Here is a 22,582-nt window from a genome sequence, read left to right on the forward strand (position 1 = left end):
GAGGAGGCTCCTTACATCACCCGGCAGCGATGTCCAAACGCAGGAAGGCGACGAAACCACCCCAGCGGCTGACCGACTTCTTCCCGGCAGCGCCGGCTCGAGGTACACAAAATGGCGCCGGACCCGGCGCGGCTCCCGGTCCTCAGCGCTATAGCGGCGGGGATGACCCTCATTTGGAGGACATGCCTGACATAGGGACGCTGGAGGAAAGCTCCCCACCCTCCTCTCCCACAACATCCAGCCCTGCTAAATCTAAGCAACGCCGCAATAGTGGAGACATCTCCCCCTTCACACAGCGCGCCTCAGACAAGGCCCAGAGGCCTAGCAGATCCTCGGACCTCTCCATTGATCTGTTCCCTGCCTCAGACCAGCCTATATCCGAAGCGACCATGAAGCGGATGCTCATATCCTTCAGAAGCACACTCCATGCTGACTTTGATGACATGTTTAATGAAATTAAAGGCAAAGTGCACACCAATGACCATAGGATTCATCATCTGGAGGCTAAGATGGCGGATCTCTATAATGCACACAATGACCTTGTAGATGCTTATACTGACCAGGAGACTGAGCTGCAACGCATCCAAACTAAACTAGCCGACCTAGAAGATCGCTCACGTCGGAATAACATTAAGTTCAGGGGGATCCCTGAGACTGTCCCCCATAGCGAGCTGACCCGCTATGTGCAACGCCTGATGAAGGCCCTCCTCCCAGCCTTGAGCGACATTGAACTGTGCGTGGACAGGGCCCACCGTATTCCAAAACCCAAGTTCCTGCCCGACACAACACCTAGGGACACCCTAGCTCGCATTCACTATTATCATGTGAAGGAACGGGTTATGTTAGCGGCGAAGCAGAGTCCAGCGGTTCCTGAAGAATTCATGGGCATCTCCCTTTACACGGATATCTCGCAGCAAACTGCACTTAACCGTAAGAAGCTGGCGCCCCTCACTAAGATGCTCCGCAATAACAAAGTGATCTACAAGTGGGGTTTCCCCACGAAGCTGCTGGTCACCTGGAATGGCAAGACCTATCCTATCTATAGTGTGGAGAAGGGGATACAGCTTTTCAAGCAGTGGCATCTTATACCCGATGAGACCCCTTTACCCACTGTTCCCCCGTTGGAACGCCTGCATTCTGAATGGACATGACTCTCTACAAGCCTCTATTTTCTGCATTAGTCAGATTCCTCTTCAAATTTCTGGAGGACTGCCGTGGGCTCCAATGTTTGCCGGTTTTGCTGCTTTACTTTTTTTTCTCTATTTTTCCTTTTTGAAGCTCTTTTTTCCATTGCGTTACACCAGGCCTTTTTTGCACTGGTGCGCTCTACAAATTCTCTGTGACAGCTCAGCATGTTGCTGAGCGTTTGTAGACCCCCCTTGACCGCAGTGGCCTTTTTGGCTGCCCATCGAGCCTGCTTTTTTAGTCAGGCCTTTCTTATCTTTGTGTTGTCTGTTTTGTCTGTCTTGTCGTCTCCCCCTTTTCTTACAGCCTCTCCAGAACCATTTACCACCTACCTGAATCCGAATCATCCCTGTCGACATGTACAACTGTTTGGACTAATACCTCAGGTATCTGCTGGATCCGAATGTCCCTTCTGCACCTCATTCATCGTGCTGCAAGCCGTCCCGATGCCTTCCTATCTACATAACTTTTCAGTAAGGTACTGTGCTCTACACGCAGTGAGCCCTACCCTGAGTAGGACCCTCACCATTCGCACATATCCCACTGTGTCATCATGCCATTGAAATTACTCTCGTTGAACACAAAAGGGCTCAATAGCCCTTATAAGAGATCGGCACTGATTAGAGAAGCCAAACTTCACAAAGCTGACGTTCTTTTTGTCCAAGAATCCCATTTTGCTGCCCACAAGTGCCCCAAAGTGACTCTTCCTCACTTCCCCCATGTTTATATGGCCAACGCTCCGAAAAAGGCGTGTGGTGTTTTTATTGCTATCAGAGACTCAGTAACATTCCACTATATTGACTCCATAGCCGACCCTGAAGAAAAGTTTATTGTGCTGATATGCCGACTGAACAACACTGTCTTTACCCTACTTAACCTCTATGCCCCGAATACACGACAAAGGAAGTTCTTGACCCCATTGCTTTCTGTAACGATGAAAATGTTGCAAGGTACCCTCTTGATTGGAGGGGATTTCAATACTGTCCTGGTGCCTGCCATGGACTCCACCTCACTATCCAGGAGGCCTACACAATCTATAGTGTCTTTACTGCAATCTCACGATTTATATGATGTCTGGCGTTGTTTTAATGGTCTGAAAGGGACTATACGTTCATGTCTGCTCCTCATTCCTCATACTCCCGCATAGACCTTTTTCTCACAACGAAGGGATACTTGCAGAGTGTGACTAATGCTCGCATTGGCACGATTTCTTGGTCTGACCACGCACCGATAGTTCTGGAGTTTGACGACAAGCTGCGCAACTCCCCTCCCCCTGTGTGGAGACTGAACTCTTCGCTGCTGGCGGATGAGAAGTTGCGCCAGACGATATTGCAGGAACATAACAACTTTTTTGAATGGAATGATGGCCCTGATGTTAACAGATTCCCCTTGTGGGGCACATATAAGGCATACATGCGAGGAGTGCTGATCAAAATGTCTTCATATTTACGGAAGCAGAGGAGGAAACAGGTTGATGACCTGTTGAAGTCCATTGATCTCAAGGAACAGGAAAACAAAACTAACCCCTCCCCCAGCCTCACACAACTTATTGTTTCTGAAAGACAGACCCTACGGTCTCTCCTCTTATATAAATATGAAAATCACATTAAGTACATGAAGGCTCAATTCTATGCACTGAACAACAGGGCGGGCGCTTGGCTGGCTCGGAAGGTCAAATCTAAGCGACTAAAACAGAAAACTCTATCCTTGACCTATCCGACCGCAGCTGATCTCCTGACCAACCCCAAAAACATAGCGGATGCCTTCGCGTCTTATTATCAGAAACTCTATGACCTCCGCACTGACAGCTCTACACCTCAACCTACTCCTGAGGGTATTGCCAACTTTCTTTCTAAAACTAAATTGCCTGCTCTCTCTACGGAGATGCTCCAATCTATCTCACAACCCATTACTCCAAACGAAATCTGCTCTGTTATTTCTAAGCTACCTAACAATAAATCCCCCGGGGAAGATGGCTTCTCCAATGAGTATTATAAATACTTTGCTCCAGAAATTGCCCCTCGATTGCAGGACGTCTTCTCTCTTGCTTCCTCCACTGCTTCCTTCCCTCCTGATATGTTGCGTGCTGTTATAGTCACTATCCCGAAACCGAATAAGGACCCTTCCCTGCCTGCGAATTATAGACCTATATCACTGCTAAATGTTGATATTAAAATTTATGCCAAGATCTTAGCTCTAAGGTTACAAAGGGTGCTTCCTCTCCTGATACACCCAGACCAGGTGGGATTTGTTCCGGGTCGTCAGGCCCCTGATGCCATCAGACGTCTTATTGGCCTAATCTCCCACCTTGGAGCCCCTCAAACGCCTTCTCTGCTCCTGTCCCTGGATGCGGAGAAGGCGTTTGACAGGGTACATTGGGGCTATCTGCAACAGGTCCTAGACAAGTTTGGTATTCAGGATTGGATGCAATCTGCCATTTTATCTCTATATTCCGCCCCATCTGCAGTAGTCCTTACCTCGGGAATCAAATCCAAACCCCTACACATTACCAATGGCACTAGGCAAGGATGCCCCCTTTCACCCATCATATTTACATTGCTTATGGAACCCCTAGCTCAGAGAATCCGTGACTCCCCTCTTATCTCAGGCCCTAGGATCGCTCATTCTGAGCATAGGATCAGTCTGTTCGCGGACGATGTTTTGCTCATATTGACCAATCCAGCCAATTCTCTACCTGCAGTTTATGATCTATTACAAGAATTTTGTGCAGTCTCCTATTATAAATTAAATGCTAGCAAATCCCAAATACTTGCTCTCCACATACCCCCTGCCCTTCGTCAATCACTTTCTCACAATCTCCCCTTCACCTGGGTCGCTGACTCTTTAGGCTTCCTGGGTATTCAACTCACCCCGAACCCCTCCGGACTTTTTGCCCATAATTTTAAACCCCTATTGGAATCTTTACCACGTACTTTGACTTCCCTTAAAACGCAAGAACTATCCGTCATGGGTAGAATAGCCACATTTAAAATGATAGTCCTACCTAAGCTCCTTTACTTCCTTCGCACATTAATAATTCCCCTTCCACGCTCCTTCTTTACAGCCCTTCAGGGTGTAATTACCAAATTTATATGGGACCGAAAACCCTCGAGATGCTCGCTGACTATTATGTCCAGGCACAGGTCCCTAGGGGGGATGGGAGTCCCCAACCTTTACTCATACTACAAAGCCTGTGTGCTTGACCAGCTTAAATACTGGTGGTCCCCTTCCTCCAATAAATCCTGGTCGCAGATGGAAGCGGCCTTAGTACCACACAAGAGCCTTCAACTGTCGTTACTTGCCACTCGTATGGGGGCCAAACCCCCTCCATCCACGAGTCCTTCAGTCCTATGTTCGTATCACATATGGAAAGAACTTCCTCTCACTATATCACCTACAGACTGTGGCCAGAATATTATGCTCCCGCTGCAAGTCCTCTCTTATTTTATTCCCAACCTTGATCTCACGTTGTGGCTGCCTAGGGGCGCCCCACCAAGATACATCAAGGACCTTTACCAAGGCACCTCACTCTCCAAATACACGAACTTAGTGAAAAAATTTAACCTCCCGCCGAAGGCCTTCCACACATATCTCCAAATACGGTCCTTCTTACGCTCCAAAGCCATCCCACACTTTATTACACTCCCTTCCCCTATCCACGAATATCTTCAGGATCTCCCTGGCTCCTCCAAGGGTATAACCCTCTTCTACAAAACACTTACCCAACTAGGTCACTTCTCTAAAACGCATACCATGCTTAAATGGGAACAGACCCTACAAAAAACATTCCCTTCCTCTCACTGGTTGAAGGCCTTCTCGTCCACCTACTCGGCCACTAAATGCATCACGCATTGGGAACAACACGTTAAACTGACCCACCATTGGTACCTAACGCCATATAGACTTTCCAAGATCTACCCTTCCCACCCGCCCTCCTGTTGGAGGGAATGTGGGGAGTGTGGCACCCTCTTCCACACTATGTGGGCCTGCCTATCTCTCAGATCATTCTGGAATAAAATTTTCTCACTAATATCTGAATTATGTAATCAACAGGTGTCCCCCGAACCTGACCTGGCCCTCTTACATATCCGTATCCAGGAATTTCGGCTAGCCGTTAGACCGGTGATACTTCACACTCTTTTAGCAGCCAAACTCACCATCACTAGACTGTGGAAGTCCACCACAGCCCCCTCGATAGAGGACACTATTGACACCCTGAACCAACAGTGTGATATGGAACGTATCCTTTCCCGCGTTTCCTTGAACACTAAGGCATTTCACAAGAAATGGGATGTTTGGCTCCAGCACCCTAAATGTACAGTTATCATTTGATGTAGTATTGATTACCTGCTTTCATGTGAGGTGGATCTAATGACATTGTCCTTTCCACTACCCTCCTAACTTCTTAACCGCTTTATGTTTACCCTACCCTCCTCATGTGTCCTCCCCTACCTCCCCCCACACTCACCAGTTTCTTTCCCTCTACAGTGGCAGTCTTGGTAACATGCTCATTGAAGCCCGCAAGTTGTTTACTATTTCATGTTCGTCAGGGTGGACATCCCCCCCTGTGTCACAGTTTGTTCCCATTGGGGTGCCTGGGGGGGGAAGTCCGCCGTTGTTCCAGGCTACTGTTACAATACCTTTCACATGAGTTTCCTGAGAACAACTATTGATGGCTATGTGTTATACCCTTTTGTATGCATTTTTGCAATTGTTCTGAACATCTTCTCTAGCATGAAGTAAATGTCTGTTAACTGCCTTTTATGAACGCTTATGTTCCTGTCAAAATCAATAAAAATCTATTGAAACTAAAATATATCACAAAGCTGGTATTTTATTCCTATAAAAGGTGGCAACTGTGGTATTAACTAGGGTTGCCAACTCATTTCTTTAAACCTGAACACATATGAATTACACAGGTTCTGAGGCTAATTCAATGTAGATAAGGCACGAGTGAGTTTAATTACCACCTTAATCAGCCATAGAACCTGTGTAATTATTATGTGTTTGATTTAAAAGGAATGAGGTGGCAACCCTAGTATAAAACCCATAGTAACCAATCACTTTTAACTTCATCAGATCAGCTGCCTATTGACTGATTGCTATAGATGTCTGAATAATGTCAAAGCAGGGATGATTAATACATAACACATGAAGTGTAATCTTGCTTTTATCAACAGATTATATTCAAGCTGCCCTTTACCCAGGGATGGTGAGAAAATTATAGCTGGATTATAATTGTTTGCAATGAGCTACACAAGCACCTTTTTTGACTTTATTTTATAATCTATGCTATTCCCAGCACAGAGGGGCCTTTTTTGCTACTGATCTTACTAGATGGCTTTTAGTACTCTGATCTGACATTGAAGGCAGTTAACAGAAGTGTGTGAAATTCCCTGCAGTGTGATGCAGAAAACATTTTTCACTCGCTATCCTGTTTGACAAACTGGTCCTGTACTATATATCCTGTACTTGGCACATGAATGTGATCTGTAAATGCCATTTAAGATGCTGGTGCTGATCTTATAAAAAAAAAGAAGACAAATTCAAACTGTTCCAAACCAATCTGCTTAGAAAACAATCACCAAGGGCCTATTTGTTACAGTTTGTGCAAATAACTAAAATTTTAGGGATCAAAAAGATTACCATGTTGCTATTTATTATATAACAAAATGATTCTATGTAAAATCCAAGGCATCACAAATGAATCTGAGATTAATGCTTACTAAAAAAACTTTACAGCACTGTGATAAGTAGTAAAGCTTTGCAGATAACTGCAGTGCGATTAATGTAACACATTACCGCGCTAGTAAAGATAAGTGGCATTAAGAAAAATAATGTGCCTAATTCAAATTAGCAGCATCCAGTTGATGGATCCACCATGTACAGGATTTGGAGGATTGTCAAGGGCATAATATCACAGCACGTTGGAATAGAGTGCCATCTGCATGATTTAAGAAGTGCAGAATTACAAAGCACGGCTGCCTTTTTCACAGTGCACTGCAATAAGGAATGAGACAAACACAGGTGCTAAGCAATGTCACTATAGAAGGTACAGAATAATCAAACGCTATGGAAAACCAAGGTGCCATTATCAGTTTTTTTTTTTTTATCAAAATGAGAATAACTAACACCAGCTGAGCTTTTACTATTTTATCTAGCTCAGCTTGATGTAACTAGAGCGGTTAATCTGTGTTTAAATGATATTTTAATGAAAACATGACAAAACTGAAATGTATTCAATATATACCGTATGTCTTACATTTTAATAAAAAAAAAAAAAAAAGTAAATGCTGCACTTCGTTTAACAAATGGTATAACTATTTTTTTCTAAGACTACTATAGTTAAAAAAAGAGGGTGCCAATTTTAACCTACGGTAAGTTGATTTTAGTACATCGGTAATCATAGATCCTTTAAAGCACAGCATCAGCCAAAATAATGTATTTTTTTATTATAATGAGAAAAACTTAAATAATTGTCAGCTTTATTATTCTGTCTGTGATCACACTGGTAAAACCAGTGTCTAAAGTTCTGGCTCTTATCAACTTACTCATAAATGTGTTTTTATCTGTCCTAGCAGGAGAGAACCTGACCTGAGGCCCTTCCCTGCTCTATCCAACACAAAATAAAACTTTTTGGATGATCTTGGGCATTATTAAATGCAATACTATGGGCACAGCAAACTATGCCCTTTATCTTGTACCCCTAAAGTGGCAAGTTTAGGCATACAAATAGTTGTGGTTTTGTAGTTGAACATAGTGGTCAAACTTCTACAGACAGACTGTAATGAATTGATTAGAGCTTAAGGAAAACCTGAAGTATTTGGGCTTTCATTGTTGGCTTCCTCTACAACAAGCTGCCTCATGTTCATACTAATCAACCGACTTCAGTATTTTTTGAGTCTTTGACCTAAAATGATTACCAAAGTCCAAGAGTTGGTATGACAGCCAGGGATCTAGACTTTCTAAAAAAGTGATTGTAAAGTCTTGTTTTTTTTTTTTTTTTTTTTTAATACCAAACATGTTATACTTACCTCCTCTGTGCAGTGGTTTTTTACAGAGCAGCCCAGATCCTTCTCTTCTCGGGTCCCTCTTTGCTGCTCCTGGCCCCTCCCTCCTGTTGATCGCCTCCACAGCAAGCATCATGCTGTGGGGGCACCTGAGCTGAGCTGCAGCTCTGTGTGTCCATGCAGGCACAGAGCTGCCGTTCTGCCCCACTCCCTCTCTCTCCTGATTGGCTAACTGACTTAGATTGACAGCAGCGGGAGCCAATGACACGCCTGTTGTGTCTCAGCCATTTAGGAGGGAGATGGCCGAGGGACTCATGTACATAGCTGAAAAGAGATGGGGCACATGTAAGTATTAGGGGGTGCTGGGGCGACTGCTACACACAGAAGGCTTTTTATCTTAATTCAAAGAATGCATTAAGATAAAATACCTTCTGCCTTTACAACTCCTTTCAGCAATGGCAGCCCTTTTTTTCTCTATACAGATTTCCTTAAAATGTTTTAAATACTGGAGGGCATATAATAACACATGTCCAGTGATATCTGTTTTTGGCCACAGAATGATATGTCTATCTGACAACACCACTTTTTTTGGTCAGGTATAAATTTACCTATACATCATTTTGATTACTAAACGGCTTATTTAAAGTGTATCTAAAGCCAAAACAGTTTTGAATAGCCTTGCTGTCCCTCTGGAGAGATTAACCTCTCTATTGGTCCAACCGATTCCAGTTACCAGGACTGGAAGTAAGGAAAATGTATTCAATTTTCTTTATCACTGTGATAGGAATGGAAGAGGAAATTTTCCTATGAGAACAATTGTGCTTATAGTTGACAGGAAGTGAAAAGAAATCTCGTCAATGGACCAAAAAATAGAAAGAAAAAAACTGGCAAGGGTTTTAATTCGTCCCTACACTATCCAAAACAAGATTTTGGCATTAGATGTGCTTTAATTATGCAGCAAGTCATTGCCAACAATCAAATACAAGCTTACTTTAGTATGTCTACTCACAGTACTAAAAGCTCATTTAGAATTGGTTGGTATGGCTTACTGAACATCATAGATTAATGTTGTTTCAAACATAAAGGCATCAAACATAAAGAAACCCGAGGAAACAATATCTTATCTGCTTCTATGCTACAAGCTCAGAAAATAAAGTATACCTGTGAAGTAATGTTTTATATTATATAATAAAGTCTAAAGCATATGATTTCATAGAGTATTTGGATCTTTACTGCTATGCAAATTGCAAAGGAAATCTTATTTTCTACTTTAGACAGGTTCTTCCATAAAATTAATTTGTGCTGATTAGCTCTTTGTGCCGGATGGCCTCGGAATACATTGAATATTCCTTAAGCACTAAAATGGCTATTCATTGTAATACGTTATGCAGACTTTAATACATGTCAAGTGCTGATGAAGGTAGGCTTCCAGGGAAATTGATCCAGGTAAAACACACAATACTACAAGCTGCATGATGTTAGTTTTATGTCATATTTTATTCAACATGCAAATATTGCTCTAGAGCTGCTACCTTCTGTTTGAAGGACTGTCTAAATTAAACTTCAACAAACATCATTTTGTTGCACTGGTGTTTCAGTGTATATTTAAACTGCTCTGCCAGGGACATATGCTAACATTTACTATTGATGCCTGCAGTGTTAGGTCATAAAGCAGTTTACAACCCATTCACATGAACTGGTCATAAAGCTTCTTAATGATGCTTGGTATATAAGGTGCTGAGAAGCTGTGCTCTTACATAGTAACCTATAAATGTTCTTTTTATTATCTGAAAAACAACTCATTTATTGTATATTTCAATTGCAGTTATTTCGATTGCTAGGTCCTGTACACAACGTTATATCACTGGGGTGATTTTTTTTGGCTTTGTAATAGTGGGGTACAACAGTGAATAAAAATGGCGGATTGGCTCCTACATAAATCGGCTATAGGTGATGTGTGATTTCTTGTGTTTCTGCAGGTAGGTGCTATAGAAATTAAACATATAGCTTTATAAAGCTATTTTTAATAATGGTTTTGTAATATGACAATTTAACCACTTTAAGACCGGAAGGATTTGCCCCCTTCCTGACCAGGCCCTATTTTGTGATTCGGCACTGCGTTACTTTAACGGACAATTGTGCGGTCGTGTGACGCTGTACCCAAACTAAATTCACGTCCTTTTGTTCCCACAAATAGAGCTTTCTTTTGGTGGTATTCGATCACCTGTGCAATTTTTTTTTTGCGCTATAAACAAAAAAAGAGCGACAATTTTGAAAAAATAACAATATTTTTCACATTCCGCTATATGACATTCCCAAAAAAAATGTAAAAATCAAAATTTTTTAACATTTTAGGTCAATTTGTTGTCTGCTACATATTTTTAGTAAAAAAAATTGCAATAAGCGTATTTTGATTGGTTTGCGCACGGGAAAGATTTATGTCATTTTTATTGTTTTTTTTTATTATTAGTAATGGCGGCGATCTGCGTTTTTTTGCGGGACTGCGACATTGCGGCGGACAGATCGGACCCCTAACTGACATTTTTGACACTTTTGGGGGTAGCAGTGATATTACTACAGTAATCAGTGCTAAAAATGTGCACTGTTACTGTAATAATGACACTGGCAGGGAAGAGGTTAACCCTGTGGGTGATCAAGGGGTTAAATGTGAGCCTAGGGGAGTGATTCTAACTGTGGGGGGGGCGTGGCTTCTGAGATGACCATAGAGACATGTGATCCTATGTAGCAGGATCACATGAGCTCTGTGATCATCCCAGGGAGAAGGACGGTTGGCTGTTGTAATCTTCTATCTTCTACCTTCTATCTCAGCGGAGAACGATCGCAGGTGTCAGGCGGCAATCAGAGCCGCCTCACACACGCATCGACTTCCCCACTGATGAGCGGGAGCGCGCCGGCGGCGGTGCGTGCTCGCCTCCTAGCCTCCTGAGAGCGAGCAACGTATATCTATGTCGCTTTGCCCACGAGCGGCTGCATGGCGCATTAAATCTGCAGTAGGTGGTCGGTAACTGGTTAAAGATAGACTTTGTTTGGCGGAACACATAGGCAACTAGAAGATCTATAGCTAATAATATAGTTAAGTGTTACCCAGGTGTAAGCAAAAGTACAAATGTCATAAACTACAATAAATTAAAGTGCAAATAGTGTCAAGTGTGACAATATAACGTAATAAATAACAGTGCAATAGTGACATTTAAGATATGTGCAAATACACAACCAAAGTCCACAGTGTATACTGTAAAATTACACTCTTCTTGTTACGATTTAGTCATCATATGGTGCACTCTCACGTCACTCCATGGCAGATCTCCCCAGAGTAAGCAGATTTGTTTAAAGGTCCAAAAAATACTTTTGTATTGAGGGTTAATTCATAAGAGGCTTTAAATCCTACCAAAATGTGATGCGCCAGAAATATAATAAAAAAGTGATGACTTTAAATACAATAAATCATATCCAGTTCATAAGGCACATAGCAATGTGTGTGCTTCCAATAAAGTGATATGAAGAGTGTCCCCGTATCCAATTGAAGAAAATCCAGTGATGAAAACAAGTTGTAAACACCAATTAGTGAATCCCTCCACCAGGTGAATTAGCCTCTCACCTTCCTAAAGGACCCAAACGGGCCAGCAATCACATGTATCATGGATCAGACTTCCAGGAAAGAGCCACACTGTATTGCACCTCGAGGGATCCCGGGACATATAAAAAACAGATGAAGAAATCTAGTGCTCTCTGCTTACTAATAAGGGTGTGCTTTATTAGAGAAAGGCAGATCAACTCACATTTGTTGGGCACTCAGCCGTGCCTGCTGTATAAGCGATGTCAGCGATCTGTTACCAGAGAGAGACTCTGCGTCGGCCACGCACGCTCCGTCCCCCTATACGCGTTACGTCGAGCGTAATGCTCCTTTGACTTCCTCGGTAGGGGTGGCTAGTGCGTGCCAAGCCTCACTTTAAATACATCAACACTCAGGTGGATTGGCCAGCAGATCTCAGTCCCTCCCCCCGCTCATAGCTCACAACAGGACATCTGAACCTCCGAACCAGGCATGTTTAGGCGGTGTCACTGGCTCATATCGCTAATGGGGCAATTTTAATGTATGGGCATTGATCAAATTACTATTGCACATTGCGGAGATCGCGTGGTGGCGCAGATACCTCTCTGGTTTACATTAAAACAACTAAAACACGTATTCACAAAATCTCATACCATAATTATCAATATTAAAATTATTAAAAGTACATCAATAAGCTAAAACCTGGAATAATAAATGTTGGCAATTGAAATAAATGTTATAAAATATATATATGTAAAAATGTTTTATTTTTTTTTTATTAAAATGTTTGGTCTCAGATAAAAATATAATGCATGATGGGGTGTTATCTATTACTAATAAAACAATTTAGATCGAAATCCTTATTTAAACCTCTGGGTGCCAACACCTTGGCCTCGTAGACCCAAAAGGATTCCCTTCTACTAAGCTGGCGAATATAATTACCTCCTCGCCAGTGTGGTGGAGACCAAACATTTTAATAAAAAAAAAAAAAAAAAAAAAATTTTTACATATATATATTTTATAACATTTATTTCAATTGCCAACATTTATTATTCCAGGTTTTAGCTTATTGATGTACTTTTAATAATTTTAATATTGATAATTATGGTATGAGATTTTGTGAATACGTGTTTTAGTTGTTTTAATGTAAACCAGAGAGGTATCTGCGCCACCACGCGATCTCCGCAATGTGCAATAGTAATTTGATCAATGCCCATACATTAAAATTGCCCCATTAGCGATATGAGCCAGTGACACCGCCGTAAACATGCCTGGTTCGGAGGTTCAGATGTCCTGTTGTGAGCTATGAGCGGGGGGAGGGACTGAGATCTGCTGGCCAATCCACCTGAGTGTTGATGTATTTAAAGTGAGGCTTGGCACGCACTAGCCACCCCTACCGAGGAAGTCAAAGGAGCATTACGCTCGATGTAACGCGTATAGGGGGACGGAGCGTGCGTGGCCGACGCAGAGTCTCTCTCTGGTAACAGATCGCTGACATCGCTTATACAGCAGGCACGGCTGAGTGCCCAACAAATGTGAGTTGATCTGCCTTTCTCTAATAAAGCACACCCTTATTAGTAAGCAGAGAGCACTAGATTTCTTCATCTGTTTTTTATATGTCCCGGGATCCCTCGAGGTGCAATACAGTGTGGCTCTTTCCTGGAAGTCTGATCCATGATACATGTGATTGCTGGCCCGTTTGGGTCCTTTAGGAAGGTGAGAGGCTAATTCACCTGGTGGAGGGATTCACTAATTGGTGTTTGCAACTTGTTTTCATCACTGGATTTTCTTCAATTGGATACGGGGACACTCTTCATATCACTTTATTGGAAGCACACACATTGCTATGTGCCTTATGAACTGGATATGATTTATTGTATTTAAAGTCATCACTTTTTTATTATATTTCTGGCGCATCACATTTTGGTAGGATTTATAGTTTATTGTGATTTGTGAAACACGATTGGTGTATGCTGCCGGATACCACTTATATACTTTCACACACCTGATTTATGCACAGTGAATTGAGGTTGAGTTATTTTATCACATATATTGGGTTTGCGCTGATAGTTTTTTTGTATTTCATAAGAGGCTTTGACATAAGGAAAAAAAGTCTTGCCTCTACCAAGATGGCTGCCTGCACACAGAGAAACATGACAGAATAAAACATGCAGATGAGAAATACCAGTGAGCTGCTTAGGAGCCTGCAAAAGAGACCATATCCTTGACACATGCACTTTTTATTTTTTTTTCTAATTTTAACATCAAGACCAATGTTGCAAGGTGAGCAGTTTAGAGTGAGTGTTTTGGGGAGCAGTGAAAAATCTGAGGATTGAATCATCACGAGAAGAATCTGATTTTACAGTTTACACTATGGACTTTGGTTGTGTATTTGCACATATCTCAAAGGTCACTTTTGCATTGTAACTTGGGACTTTAATTGTCACATTTGACACTGTTAATACTTTTATTTATAGCAGGTTTATAATACATTTGTATTTATATTTTTACAATGGCAGCATTGCTCTCTATTGTTAGTTACTAGGAGTAGTGTTATCAACAGTAGTGTTAGGCCGGCCATAAATGATTCTAATCTCAGCCGGATCGAACCGTTAATGTGCAGGCTGAATGTACCAAGTTGATCGAGTGATCAACTTAGGTACAACCAGCCTGCCGGATTCGGTTGCAAATATCGCAAGCGGCTGCTATAGCCACTAGCAATAATCACTGTCTTCTCCCAGTGGGGACAGCTTCTTCTGCCCCTCCCGGGAGAAGACAATGGCCCAGCAGGAGGGATTCTCACATCAACACTGCCTGTGTTGATGGGGGAATCGAGAAAATGTATTTCTTGCAATCCATGGTTGCAGGAAAGAAATGTGCACTGTATATATGGCCGGCCTTAGTGGGCTGCTACTAGATATGCAAATTGCATATACTATTTTTTGTGAGATTGATTTTGGTTTTTTCTTTTTCAACTACAAGATCTGCCTAGTCCCGAGAACATTGCTATGCACCAGATGCCGAGGGTCCAATACATATAACATTTTCTTTGGTGTGTGCAGTGAAGGGCTATGTAAATGACTGATTGTCATAGAGAGTTTTTAATTGGAAAATCTCAGTGACTGCACCCACGCTCAGTGAATGTTGCCACTCATATGAACTGCTAAAGAAAATCAAGTACTGTAAAGCCAACCAAAAAAGTACAAAGGAGCAAAGGTACAAAAAGAAAGTAATTAGGTTTTAGATTTACAGCTGCTATAAGCTGTATCCTGACTGGCTGCTGTTAATGAACATCATTGCTCTTTGCAGTGTCATTGAATAGGCCAAATGTCACAAGGTATGTTTCCCACTTGCCATTACTGACAGTTCCTCTGTCAGCTCGGAAAAATATGCCAGTGTAGAAATGTAATACACTGATCCAAGGAAAATTTGCATACAGTATGCAGGCTGTATAATTATAGGGAATGGTGATGTGTAATTTACCTGTCCATGTGTTTTCTTCCAGCTGCTGAAGCTGGAATAGCAGCTACAAAGATTACTGCTGTATGTGTAATGCTATGTTTCATGGAAGACATTCTCTAGGTATAAAATTCTAGAAATCATAATTTCTCAAGACTTTCATTAAAAATCAAAAAAAAAATGCTTTTTAAAGCTGAACTTCGGGGACATAAAAAAAAAAAGAAAAACCATACCCTTGCAGTGCTCCCTCCCTTTTTAATATTAAAAGTACTTTTACTTACCTTATCCTGCACTCCCACAGGCTCCTCTCCATGAAACCAGTCACCTGAAGCCATTCAGGAGTCACTAAGAGATGAGGAGAGTGCTGACTGCCAGGAGAGTGAGGGCTAAGGTAAGAAAAACCCAAGCAAATATGGCATGCTGCGAGGGTTAAATGCCCATATTTGCTTGGGTTTTACGTACCTTAGCCCTCGCTCTCCTGGCAGTCAGGACTCTTCTAATCCCTCAGTGATCTGGGTGATTATTTCAATTTCCCCAGAGTTCATCAATAAAATCATGTACATTTTCTATTTTATCTTTTTATCTTTTTATTTATTTTTTTTTTGTTACTGAGAATCAGTATATGATCATGTATTTGTTTGTGTGTATATTGCTTAGAAAAGAACTGAACAGGATTAAAAGTCCTACAGTAGTCTTTTTAAGAATATATATTGTATAAGAAAAGTATTTATTGTACATAAGCACAGCATTTTCCAATAATAGTCCCCTTTTTAAAGCTGTACCAAACTGAGGCCAATCAAACCATGGATATAATGGAAAAAAAAATGAATAAGCACATGTAAACTGTTCATTAAAAGAATGCCAAAATTAACAGAAGATCCAGAGATATAATAATGTAGACAGTTTATATGAAATTCACTGTTTTCTGATAAAGGTACGTAGACCCACTCATTTTGCATGTCAAACCTTTGTACAGTATTGGTCTGTAAAGTCATCCAGCACATTTAAAATTTAAATGGTAGACTTGATATAGGGGAGTGCCAAGCTTAGTTTTGCAGCACAGGCAAAAAGTGCATGTAATTTCAACTGCCAATAGTTCAGAAGCTACTAATCATTTTGTCATGTGAATGTAAAGAGACCTTGTCACCAAGGTAGAAGCACATGTAGCAAGCTTAAAGAACTTACGGTGGGAAAATTCAAACGAGTCTGCTAAAACTTCTGACATCACATTAAGGATGACAGCACTCGGCAGCGTGCCTAAATATAATGCACATATATAAAGTAGAGGAAGACTTTCGTTGAAATGAATGTTCTGATGACAGGGTCACTTTAAGCAATTTCTCAATTAAACTCACTTTGAATTGTCTAGGTTTGTGACATTGGTTGGTTTACATTGGATTACAATTTAGCAAATGAGCTACTAACATTTACCGGAAAGGTTGTCTCTCAGTAGGATCTATTTCACATAGGTATTGAAATCTACAGCAGCCCTAATGCACATTAATGCACCTATAGCATTATTGAGCATTTTGGTTTTATTACACAGGCGTTCATGTTGCGTTAGGCAATGCTCCTCAAACGCCCTTTGAGATGTGTTTTTTTTTTTTTTTTTTCAAAGCTAAAATGGGAAATTATCCTTTCTAATGCAGAACCGTACCTTAAAATCTTTGTAATTGCCAAAGGTGAGTTTACAGTGCGTTTATGGCACACTTGTGGTACGTTTCAACAGAAGTGAATGGTGGCAGATGCAAAGCATCAATGCTTGCAGAACTCTGCAGGCAGTGGTTATTTTGCCTAGTCGCAATGTGAGGCAAACCTAACACTGCAGTGTGAACATCTCCATTCGCTGACTGTTTAACAAGTTTTTATTGGTATTGATAGGCAGTCAGGAAGCAGAAAAAACTTGACCCAACTGCCTATTTTCAACACCTGTGTGAAAGAACCCTAAGCCCCGGTTCACACTGGAGCAACTTGTCAGGTGACTAAGCCGCCTGACAAGTCGTGCGCCATTCATTGCAATAGAACCATTCTAATCAGAGCAACTCAAGTCGCTCCCACTTAGAAAAAGGTTCCTGCACTACTTTGGGGTGACTTGCATTGACTTCTGTTACAGAAGTCGTATGCAAGCCCAGCTGAAGTCGCGCTGCATGGGGGCGGCTTCAGAGTCGGATAACTTTGAAGCCACCCCAGTGTGAACCCAGGCTTAGCAAAATGTTGCTGTTATATCCAGAACCTCAATCAGTTCTTGAGGTGAGTTGGAAAGCAATATATGAACTACATTTCTTTTTTTTTCCAGCCTACGCCCCCCCATTAACTCAGCTTGCTTGCCTACTGGTACAGAAATAGCAGGAACATTTTAAAATAATAACAGTGATGTGAGAGGATATTGGGGAACAACACAACCAATGGCATCCTTGTGTTCTACCCCAGTGATGATGTAATCAATATAGTGAGCCTGTTCAGGGAAAACTACTGTGGGATGGAAAGGAATGTACCACCCATATTGTTTTTAATTTTCCTAACAGGTCTCTCCATGTGTTTCAGCTCACATTATTTCTCATTAGCTTCTGATTATAGGAAGACGTGTAGGAACATTCTGTGCTCATTATTTATTAATGCAATTCAAAGACCTAAACTGCTTAGTGACCACCTTATAATGACATGTTTTAGACTCTTTGCTTGACATTGCCAAATAATATTCTTTGTAAAGCGCAGTTTTGTGCATGGGGTTTTTACTCATTAAGAAAAGGCACACAAAATATATATTGCTTTCAAGATAATTCATTTTATATTATAATGTTCTTTAAAATCCATTGGGGAGAACTAAGCTGGATTTTATACATGGTGAAGCATAGAAAAGCTTCATCCATAATTCCCTTTGAAAGCAGTGTCTTGACTGCTATGGAAATCCTGACACTCTACTGGAATATTATCTTCTATCCATTTATACTATTTCATGGTGTTATGTACTGACTGACAGTTAGCTTCTCTCTTACTTATTTAATTGCTTATTCTAATTGTATTAACCAAGGTCAGCAAGTTGAAATCAATTCAGCATTAACAAAAATGTATTTCAAATATTACTAGCTTTTGGGATTAAAGGAAACCTTTCCTGGGAGAAATGCATAAGCTGTCAATACTGAAAATGCTAGCTTCCTGACATTTCTACCAAGTCAGTGGCTTCAGTAGCTTTTTGAGTCCTTCAATTGATTTTAAACATCAGTCAGATTTTCTCTATGCTTGTTCCAGGTTAGCAAGTCAGAAAGACATGCCCGGCGCTAGGAGGAACGAACTAAGTAGAGGGCATACATGACTGGGTGGAGGGTGAACCGAGCTGCAGAGGTTAATTGGGAAAAAGGAGGTGGTCATTGCTTGACCCTTACCTTATTGGTCAGTTGTACGGGGTGAGGGGGTGGAGCTGTAGAAGTATAGCTGCAGGGTAGGAGGGGTTCCGGTCACTCTTTGAGGAGAAATCGTGGACGAACGTTCCTTCCTTCCACCCCTTTTTTCTACGGGGGAACTCCGATTTTCGGTATTTAACGTTTTTTCTCTGCTTTCAGTGTTGTGGCAGTTTGGGGTCCTTGACAGGGGTCTAAAAGCTGGTCTTTTGGGAAAAATGGTGGGGACCCATCCGAGGTATGGCATCCTCTAATTGGTACAGGTGGGTGTCTGAGGTCGGCTGTGTTAGTCTCCGAGGTGGTGCTTAGCGGCTGGGGGCATGACTAAACCAAATGGTGACACAGACACAAAAGTTGGTGATAATATGGTACTGTCAAGGACCTGCAACCAAGTTTAAACTGGATTATTGTTATATTTGTTAAAAAGATTTGTTGTTTAATAAAAGGCCAAGTCGGCCATTTTAACTCCAAGTATGAGTAGCGTGATTATTTAATAGGGTGGGATGGTTCAGTAGTTGGAGTGGGAACAGTTAGTGTAGAACATGTTTAGTGCAACACAGGAGCTATGACCTACCCGGGTCAAGTAAAGAAGCCAGAGATAATCAAGCATCTATCATTTTTTAGAAGGTAGCCAGCAATCTCCTTTCATATATACAGCATTTTTCTGAAATTGGGATTATTTTAAATCTATTTTAAAGAATACAAGTATTCATGAAGAGCAATAGTAAACAGAAAATTGGCTAATAAAGTAGAATTATAGGCAAAACATTTTTTCCCTTTTGGATAGAATAAGAGAGGGTTATAACCCATGTTTACCATTTTTGTCCCATTGGGGAGAATTCAATTCACTTCCTGTCCCATAGTCAAAACAGAAAGTGAGAGATAACACCTGGAAAATAAAGTAATCTCTTAGGGACCCCCAGAACCAGTGTCCCCATTGGAATATTTCCCCTCTATTACTTTTCTGGGGACAACCCAAAATTGATAATGATAAACAGGACAATAGAGAGGGTGAATCTGGGGACACAGACAGCAAAGAAAAATGACAGGGGTTCTAATCCATCTCTCTTCTATCCACAACTAAAAAAAAATGTTTTGCCTTAAGTTATACATTAAGAGCCCATTCACACTAGCGCGACTTGTGAGGCAACTTGTGTTGCCCCAGGTAGCTTGACATAACAAAAGCAATGTTAATCAATCAGTGCCGTCTTAATTGGCACTACTGAAGTTGCTCCGACTTCAGAAAAGGGTCCTGTACTACTTTGAGGCGATCTGTGATCCGACTGTCCCATATACTTCAATGGGAGTTGCCTCCTTATCTTAATTGACACGACTTGTTATCAGACTTTCCAGGAAGAAGAAAGAGATTAGCCAGGCATTCCTCACAGACAAAGTCGCCTGTCTCTTCAAAGTAGTGCACAAGTCTCTTCCAAGTCTCTTCCAAGTCTCTAAACAAGTCTCTTCAAGTCATGGGGCGACTTTCTGGTAGTGGTAGTGTGAACCAGCTCTTAGTATTTAACCTTCAAGCATTTGGTCACATAACCTCTCACACAGTACTGGAACTGTAGCCTTACACTTGGTATTAAGGGATGCACAGGCCCCATCTGCGGGATGACTTCTCTGTAGCCCAAACTAGTCCTGCAGAATCACCATAACTTTTGGGCCTCTGGAACTAAACACTTTCTGTTTGTATTAAAAGTGTGTAATTTTATAGGGTATCTTTCCACTAATGTGATTTGCATTTTAATTGTCAGAACACCCCTGGAATTCTGCCTGCAGGGTTGAATGAGCCCTAAAAAGAAAGCAGTGGGACTGCTCCAGAACCCATTCAGGCAGCAATGAGCAACCACCAACAGGTGGGTCCTTGCCAGCCTCTGATTACAGATGTGCACACTGCCAATCATGTTGTGGCCTAGTCTTCATTTCTAAAACTTACTGTAAATCCAGAAAACTAGTGGAAACATTGGACCCAGAAATTAGGTTTTTGATGGGTGCACATGACTGAGGGGTTCAATGTAATAATAATAATGAATACACCTCTAATTCTTTTAAGAAAATGGCCCTTCAAATACACCATTCAATAGTAGTTTTAAAGGGCATATGACAGGTAACAAGAAAGAAGGCATTACACTTTAGTAATATCAGTATGACGAAAAGGTTAAAAAACAAGGATAGTGGAGATACATTCCACTCCTTTTCAATGTTTCGTTTTTTTTTTTTTTTTTACCAAAGTAACAGCTGCTTAAGGACAGTTTTACAACAGGTTACTGCAAAATACTTCATATTTTTATAATGAGACATTTTATAATTTTTCAGGAAAAAATAGAAACCCTCTATGCTGTTCTAAGTGCAAGCAGCCCAGCTGTAAAATGCATTGTCCCTGAAAACAGAGCTGACAGGCTGAAACTAGAAGTACAGCAAGCAAAACATCAATCAAGTGTGTAAATTGATTACATACTGTTGACTTCAGAAGTGACTAAAAGCATTTTATCCACACTTTAGAGCACTATAGAAAAGTCATTAGCTAAGACGAAGAATGCTGTGAATGACATTATCCAGTAAGTTCAGGATGATCCCTTAAGTTGCTTAATGTGGTGTTTGCTGTGATAATTGTGTAAAGTAGTACACAGCTTTGCCATTTCCAGGCACTGTAGATGTTTAAGGCAGAGGTACACACGCTCAATCAACAAAAGAGTATCAGCTGCTGTATCAAAACATGAGTAACCAGAAACAAAATGTAATCTACACCTGATAAGGGGTGTCACTTCTAGACTGCGGTGTCAGAATTGGTAAAGTAATAAAAAATTTGTAACACTAGCTACTGCTCAAAATAGACTACACGGTTCAGAAAGAACTGGGCCGGGTCTACTCCCTCAGGGACCTTTGCATTGATATCTTTCCCCAGTCCAGCTCTCAAGAAAGGGCAATTCTGGCTTTATGCCAAATAGTAGTGTGCTTTTCCCTGATCGATTTGACATATATCTCTATCTTGTAGGGATGTATTTGCTTTATACCAAACAGTAGCATATTCTATCCAGCTATATTTTACATACATTTTTGTCTTGTAAAAGAGGTGACACTATAGTACAAGCTTATCTATAAGATCTGACATGTCAAAAATTACCAAAGAATAACTGCCAAGCAGCCAAGCAAATATGCTACTAACTGTAATCTTTGATAACTGCAAAGGTCCTTTTCACACATGGTCAAACTACACTGTTGTTAGACTGAGATCATTTGTTATATGCAACACATCTGCTGTATGGTATGATGATCTAGAACAGGGATCTCCAAACTAAGGCCCTCCAGCTGTTGCAGAACTACATGTCTCATAAGATGTTGTAAAACTCTGACATTCACAGACATGACTAGGCACAACTGGAGGGCATAGTTTGGAGACCCCTGATTTTGAAGATGACATGGTAATCCTACCCATTTTGAACATGGAGAAAAGAACATAATAAGCCCGGGAGGCATGTATAATTTCTCAGGTTCCTAAATATGTTTTTTTTGGACCCTGGGTCTCGGAAATCTTGGATGGGGAGAAAGAGGCAATTGTCCAGGAACTGGCATCATGCTGCTCATGGCTCAGTGAAATAAAGCCAGAGTACAGATGAATTTCTTGGTCTCTCTGAATGGAAGCCATGTTTTTGGCTATGTAACTGCAGCTGTGAGATCTTGGAGGCTACATGGACCCTCAATGGTAGCACTCCATCTTAAAGGGAGTAACTGTCACTGCCAAACCTTTGCAAAGTGTTGTAACTCTCAGAAGGACTGCTAGCCAGGAGCTGTAATGGTGCTTGCTAGAAATTTTTTTATTTCTGCTGCTGGAACTGATATTTTGTTTTGTGTCAAAATTCATACTATGTCTATGTCTACTATCCCTTTGAATATGAACTCCTACAATGAGTACACCCAAATCTATTGGCAAATGATAATTCTAACAATGAATATCC

At 41.2% G+C, this 22,582-nt stretch overlaps 1 protein-coding gene across 15 annotated transcripts in view; it reads right to left on the reverse strand.

Annotated features, from left to right (window-relative positions):
* PTPRD (protein tyrosine phosphatase receptor type D) overlaps nucleotides 1-22,582 on the reverse strand; it is a 1,741,884-nt gene that overhangs the window by 383,726 nt on the left and 1,335,576 nt on the right. The window lies entirely within an intron of this gene.

The sequence above is a fragment of the Pelophylax lessonae genome (genome assembly GCF_965119305.1).
Source record: "Pelophylax lessonae genome assembly, chromosome: 1".
Classification (NCBI taxonomy): Eukaryota; Metazoa; Chordata; class Amphibia; order Anura; family Ranidae; genus Pelophylax; species Pelophylax lessonae.